The sequence below is a fragment of the Silene latifolia genome, chromosome 8 (genome assembly GCF_048544455.1).
Source record: "Silene latifolia isolate original U9 population chromosome 8, ASM4854445v1, whole genome shotgun sequence".
Lineage (NCBI taxonomy): Eukaryota > Viridiplantae > Streptophyta > Magnoliopsida > Caryophyllales > Caryophyllaceae > Silene > Silene latifolia.
This window is the reverse complement of record NC_133533.1, coordinates 59,261,180-59,267,804: the sequence shown is the minus strand read 5'-3', so window position 1 is coordinate 59,267,804 and position 6,625 is coordinate 59,261,180. Positions and strand designations below refer to the sequence as shown.

General features: G+C 35.5%; 1 long non-coding RNA gene across 2 annotated transcripts; it reads left to right on the top strand.

The window, feature by feature from the left end:
- Window positions 1-979: 979 nt before the first annotated feature.
- LOC141596892 (uncharacterized) lies at window positions 980-6,381 on the top strand. Of its 2 annotated transcripts, XR_012522628.1 has the most exons (9): window positions 999-1,949; window positions 2,003-2,381; window positions 3,074-3,156; window positions 3,389-3,462; window positions 4,231-4,324; window positions 4,429-4,527; window positions 5,280-5,443; window positions 5,564-5,766; window positions 6,052-6,381. It is a non-coding gene; the product is annotated as an uncharacterized LOC141596892 (long non-coding RNA). The 2 variants fall into 2 exon arrangements; XR_012522627.1 differs by lacking the exon at window positions 2,003-2,381 and having other exon boundaries at window positions 980-1,162.
- Window positions 6,382-6,625: the final 244 nt, after the last annotated feature.

Here is a 6,625-nt window from a genome sequence, read left to right as displayed (position 1 = left end):
TTTATCGCACCCGCTTCCATAACGAAGTCACCATAAGCGAATGACTCGTCGGCTCTTGCATTTGGGCCTGGGTTGACCGGTATTGGCTCAGTTAAATACCTGAGCTTACCGTCGCGATGGCGGCGCATTCCGTAGTGCCGCCTCCCGATCCGCAAAATTGGACCCATCATTTTTCATCGAGTGGACGATTCATTTGGTCCATAAACATTTTTAGCCAGGACGAACGATCTAGTGTGGCACTAGGCATTGGGATTGCGTTATTTCCACCATTTGTTGTAACAAAGATTATTGATAATAAACGTGTTCTACACTGCGAAAGAAGAATGAAATAATAAGCATGTGCATCGTTTTTATTTTAAGTCTAATGAACTAATGTCATAACGCGAAGACTCAAAAACATTTATACAATTGACCTCCCTCAAGAATTATATAAATGACCCCGAGACTCAATTATTTGTAAATTGATAAGCTAACCTTTTAGCTAATTCTACCGTTAGAATTCTTGGTCGATAAATTTCTGTAAATTCTATCTATAGTCCATCATAATCACGAGAAACTCTTCGGACTATGATGTTGAGGTAAACTAAGTCAACACAACTACTTACCCAACGTAGAAGGGGTCATATTAGGCCTACCGACGAAGAAGGGATTCATAGATGTTTGCCCTTATAAAGACTAATCTCAATTTCCGTTTTAGAGGAAGATCCCATCAACTTTTTAATTCATTTTAAGTGAACTATAATCTAGCATGCGAGAATGATTAAACTAAGGTGATGGCTTAAAGACTGTGACATCTGCATGTCCATGAAAACTAACATACAACCTATATGAGTCAATCACTACTACAAATCCCTTACATTGATGACGCTTTTGCATTTACGCTTTTATAGAGCGTCGACCTCAAAATTAACCCTCTAATTTGATATTTTGAAAAACCGCCTAAAAACATTTTAGAAGGCGCATATTTTAAATTTCACCTAAAACCCCGATAATAACCCATACATACAATACGTTTCATTTTGTCATTTTCCTCAAAGAAAAACCCTAACCCCCCTAAACTGGAAAATTATTCTTCGATCATCATCAAGCACGACTCTAAATCTTCCAATCAATTCTAATTCTTCAATTCACAAAGTTACAATCTGCTTATCACACATCGAAGGTACGATTCTACTGCTCTATTTTCTAAATTGTTTTTGTTTTGATTGTATGTATTCTTCTGCAATTTGCTAGTGTATTAATCAATGATGTGTGAAATTGTGGAGTCAATTCTAATACTTCAATTCACATTTTCGTTTTGATTGTATCTATTTTCCCTAAAAAATCAATTGTTTTATTTTGCTATTCGATTTATAATTAATCAATCGGATTTGGGAAATACCCTTTTCGTGACCTAATCCGTGTTATGATTCGGCCTGGTTGATAGGTTTGCAACACAGTTATAATGTGTTTCTATTTCATAAGGTATTTTACTTGTGTTGAAACCTCAAATTCGTAGTAGTGTAGGCTCGCTTTTGTTGCTGGTTTCTAATTGCTGATTTTGTTGCTAAATGATGCTTTTGTAACTGGTACTTTGGTAGCATTGATTATCAGTTAGGTGTATATTTTCAATTCACTTTTATTACCAGCTATCTGCTTATGACTAAATAGGAGAATTACTAGATAGGCGAATTTGTGAAGACGCAAGTTACTTTGAACTGCTCTAGGGACGGTAGGCAATTTATTTGCACTACTTGTGTATCTAGTTAGTGGTGTGACAAATTTGCACTTATAAGTTATCTGAGTTGCCATATAACTTGCCATATAGTTTGAAGGAGTGAATAGACGAATTGTATGAATTGAAATAGATTGAATTAAAAAGATTATTTTACTGAGGTAGACGAAAAATAAGATAGAAAGAGCAGCCCAAGGATAGTTAATACTTGAGTAATGATTCAGGAAGCATGGCTGTGAAAAGTAATGAATTAGTATAAGTACTAAGTATAATTCTGAAGATTAACAGCTCATGTAACCTAACACTGTTTTCTTGATTTCTTTGCATACTGATTCTATTGCTATGGCCTATGGGGAGTACGATTAGCTGCAAAATTTCTAGATGACTGTAGATACAAACAGTGAGAGGAGGTAGCTGTTTCAGAGTAGTTACTGCCGATTCAGATAAAACTCTAAATTTCCAGCGTTAAGTAACGAGTCAGCTTTAAGAACGTATTTGGCTTTTAAAAAAAATTGCTTCGGCTTGACCAGAGAGCCCACCTCCATGAGCTTTCACAAAGACATCATAGTTCGCCTCATACCCCAAGGTTGCTAATGGGTTTTTCACATATTGGAGCCACAAAGGATTTTCCTAAAGATATTCCTGCACATACAGATATAAGAGAAAGGTATTAGCTGAATACTAAGAACTGCTCCACCTTTGAAACCCAGTTCAAAAGGTAAAAATAAAATGTGTCTTACAAAATGGCGTTAGGTATGTTACTGCGTAATATTATAGTCACTAGATACTGTTGTGGTACAAACATGGATGGATACCTATTAAGAGTAATACATGTAGAAATTTGTTCGAGTATTTCTTTTCTAACCGCTCTATCTCCTTGTGTTCTTCATGAACTGTAACCTCGGGTACCCAATATTGTGTATGTTCTTTGTATCACCAGAATGCAACGAAAAGAGAATGCTTGGGTGGTTGCTAATTGAATTTCATGGGTGGTCGTAAGTGTTTGACTCTAGAAGGATCTATAGCCACCATTTACAAAAGTGAAGAAATGAAATTGAAATTTTCTTATTTCAAAATCAGATATGCAGCTTACAAAAGAAAGTCTCGAAATCACAATTTTACTTGTCAAGCATGTTTATGGTCTTGACTCCAAAATAAAGGATAACATAGAATAACACTTGATAAAAATTACAACTTAAAGTACTTTACGAATCTAAACTAGTCGAAAACCATACAGACATAAAGTGTTTAGCAAGTCATTTTACTATCTTTGATCATATTTAAAAGTCGAAAAATAGTACAGGGTAAGTCTTTGACCATATTACACCTAGTAAATGTTGTGTTAAATTGATTTTACAGTGCGTTGGGATGGAAGTCCCCCTGCTTATCATTTTGACAAGGGATTTGACAGCGGTGTCAATAATTGGTTGATTTACATACAGGTTTGTGTACTGTCTTAATTGTATAGCTAGTCCGCGGTTCTGAGTGAAGGCCGCAAAGTGGCTCAGCGACTTTGCCTGAATGAAAAAAATCGAAACTTTGGTATGGACAACTGGATATAAGTTACAGAGCCACTAAGCGACTCATCAACACATCCGCGGAATCTGAAGTGAATTTCTCTGTGAAAGAACAGTGCCTTACTAACAAGTTTCCAACCTTGGTTTTTTTGGTCAGGGAGGAGCATGGTGCAACAATGCAACGACATGCAATTTTCATTTCATTTCTGCTCATATTTTCATTTATCTTAGGTGTTTAATCTTGCGATTTTATGATTAATTCCGTGTTATGATATTGACGATGATTTATTTGTTTATTGTGTTAATTTTTGCGATTTTATGATTAATTCCGGTGTTATCATATTGACGATGATTTATTTGATTAGTGTGTTAATTTTGGGGGATTAGAGATAGTTCTTGCTTTAGTTAGGGTATAACGATTTTAGTTTGCATTTGTGGTGGTGCTTGATAATTGAGACTTGAGATAGCATTTATGGTGTTGCTTGATAATTGAGGACATGGTATTTATTATGTGTTGCTTGAATGACTTGAATAAAAGCAAACAGAAATTAGCCCAACTTGAAATAGGCTGACACGAAATCTGCTTGACTCAACCGGACATATGATGTACACGTTTGTTCTATTTGCTTTTAGGTGTTATGATATACAAGTTTTTTCTCCTCATGTGCAAAGTTGCTTTTCCTCCTTTTCTATTATTTAAACCATACCTTTTCTATTAGTTGGTCTTTTATAATTGAGACGGAGGAAATATACGATAATGGGCAAGGGCAGAGACTAAAGAGCAGAATCATGAACTAGATTGAAAAACTGCACAAGTTGGATTTTTTCAACCATATCTACACTCTTTAAAAAACCCAAACCTGGGTTACTGTAGCTAGCACAGTACCACTTCCTGTTTTTTCCCGATTTTGCCCCTTGCTCAAACCTAGATTGTACTCCGTATAGTAGTTGGGTTTGGGCTTTTTTTGTATAACCACTTCTCTTTTGCTTCATATACAGGAGAAAGGTTTTGGTCACTCATGAAAACTCAAATATCCAAATTACTGGTGAAATATTACAGTGTCTGCGACCAGGTGCATGGCTGACCGATGAGGTGATTTGCTTGGTGAACTTCAGTCATTTCCATAGGACTTGCTGTAGTTATGGATGCTTGTTTCTTAATCTTTGTAAAATTTGCCTTTTTGTTCCTAAATATAGGTCATCAATTTGTATCTGGAACTGCTGAAAGAAAGGGAAAGACGAGAGACGAAGAAATATTTGAATTGTCATTTCTTCAACACATTCTTGTATAAGAAGGTTGGTAGTAGTTTTATATGGTGTTCAGTTTATGCTGCTTTGTTTGCTTTTAGTTAAAGTGTACTTAGTCTGTACTCAAAATTGGTATACACCAGATGTGGAGTGTAGGTTAGGGATCCGTTCATTTGTTTGTGTTGTTCAGCTTTTGGCTATAAAGTATATTGGATTAATTCCTGTGCATTGTCTATGAAACACTACTCATGTTAGAAGCACCCAATTAAACGGCCAGTCAGCCAGCATGGAATACTTTGACCATAAGTTAATATGAAACTAATATATCATATTGTTTATGAAACTTTGATGCAAACTTATATTTGGTTGCGTTTTTAGCCTTTTAACTGGTTGCATTTACTATTAATAAATAAGTAGGGTAAGGGCAAAATATGATAACTGATGTTTTAGCATTATTATCATTACTCAATATCCCATGTATTAGGATAAATTTTTTCGTAGCTTTTTTCGTAATTCTACTATTCTCTGTTCGAATACTTTTATGGCAAAGAGCTGTGAAGCATTAGTTTTTTAAAATATTGTTGTTTAATGGAACCAAGTTATAGTTCATATAGTTAATTTGAGGCTATGAAATAGTGACTGGTCCATTTTTGTTTACAATGTTGTTTCATTGGAAAATAGAAACTATGCTAAAAAAGAATTTATCGATGTTAAACTTCTGTTTAGGTGAACTGATGTTCACAGTATTAAGCATAGGCTGGTATTTAGGTTATTAATGGCGTGCTTCTTGAAATTTGCAGCAAAGAATCTGATCCTTGCTGGAGTTAAGTCTGTGACGTTGCATGAAGAAGGAGTTCTAGAACTCTGGAATCTGTCCAGCAACTTCATATTTTCAGAGGAAAATGTAAGAAAGAATTGTGCTCGAGCGTCTCTTCAGAAGCTACAAGAATTGAATAATTGTGTGGTTAGTGCTCTCTTTTTCAATTACACTCCCCACTGTCGATCTTCCCTGTGTTTAGTGCTTCCCTGTCGCGGGGTAATGGCTATGGTATGAGTACCCTGTTTGATTTTGTTCCACTCACAGGTGGGCCGGTCAATGCTTTGATTTCTACAAAATTGCTAAAGTATCCAAGATGGATTTTTAAGACGATTTTAATGGTCTGGTTATGTAGCTCCAAGATCACTGCATCATTTGGCTGAGAAGGTGTGAGATGCAAGGGATAAGAGTATGATTGATTGCTTCCGGGCTGAACCATGGTGGTAAGAGGTGATAGTGGTGGTTTAACGGTAAGTCATTAGCTTCTATGTATAATGTACGGGCTGCCATTTATTTAATTTTGACACTTAAACTTCCAAAATTCTACTCATATTGACTGAATTACAATTTTTTTCATTTTTCCATTACAATCCCCACCGTCGATCTCTGTCTTTCAATCCTGGCCTTCTGTTTCATGTTTTTCCTTTCATTCTCTGCCTCTCATTCTCCCTTTCTTGTTCCCCTATCTTGTTCTCCTTTCATTACCTTCACCCATATACGACTTCCTTCTAACTCCATTTTTTTGCCCATTATAGGTTTCAGATTCATCAGATGGTGGCGATGCGCCTTCATATGTTGATTGAAGTCCCTTTGACATTGTGCCTACATGATTGAAGCCCCTACGACATTCAAACTACTAAGTGTCCTTGTCTAGTTAGTTGCGTAGCATTTTTTACGATTTTTTTGGACAACTTTATGTTGGATTTTACTATCGTCCGGATCTCTTTTGATATTATTGATTCTGACGTACTATAAAGTATGTACTAGTTTATATTAGTTAAATTGTCAATGCTAGTATTTGTGACGGAGACGATATATGTATCAAGCGTATGCTTATTTATAAAAGTACGTGGGTAACTTACTTCATTTTATATATATTGCATTATGTTTTTTCATGATTTAGTAATAGCTAGTAGTACTATACTACTTATAGATAGGCCTATTTAATTATTCTCTATGATTTTATCAGGTAATCAAAAAGCCAAAATTATATCGTGAAATAAGAAGTGTCAATATATAAATAGTTGACGCCTAATTTTGTCTCATCGAGTGACACATAAAAGCATCAATAGTCACTGAAGACGCTTAAAAGCGTAAAATTTGTCGACA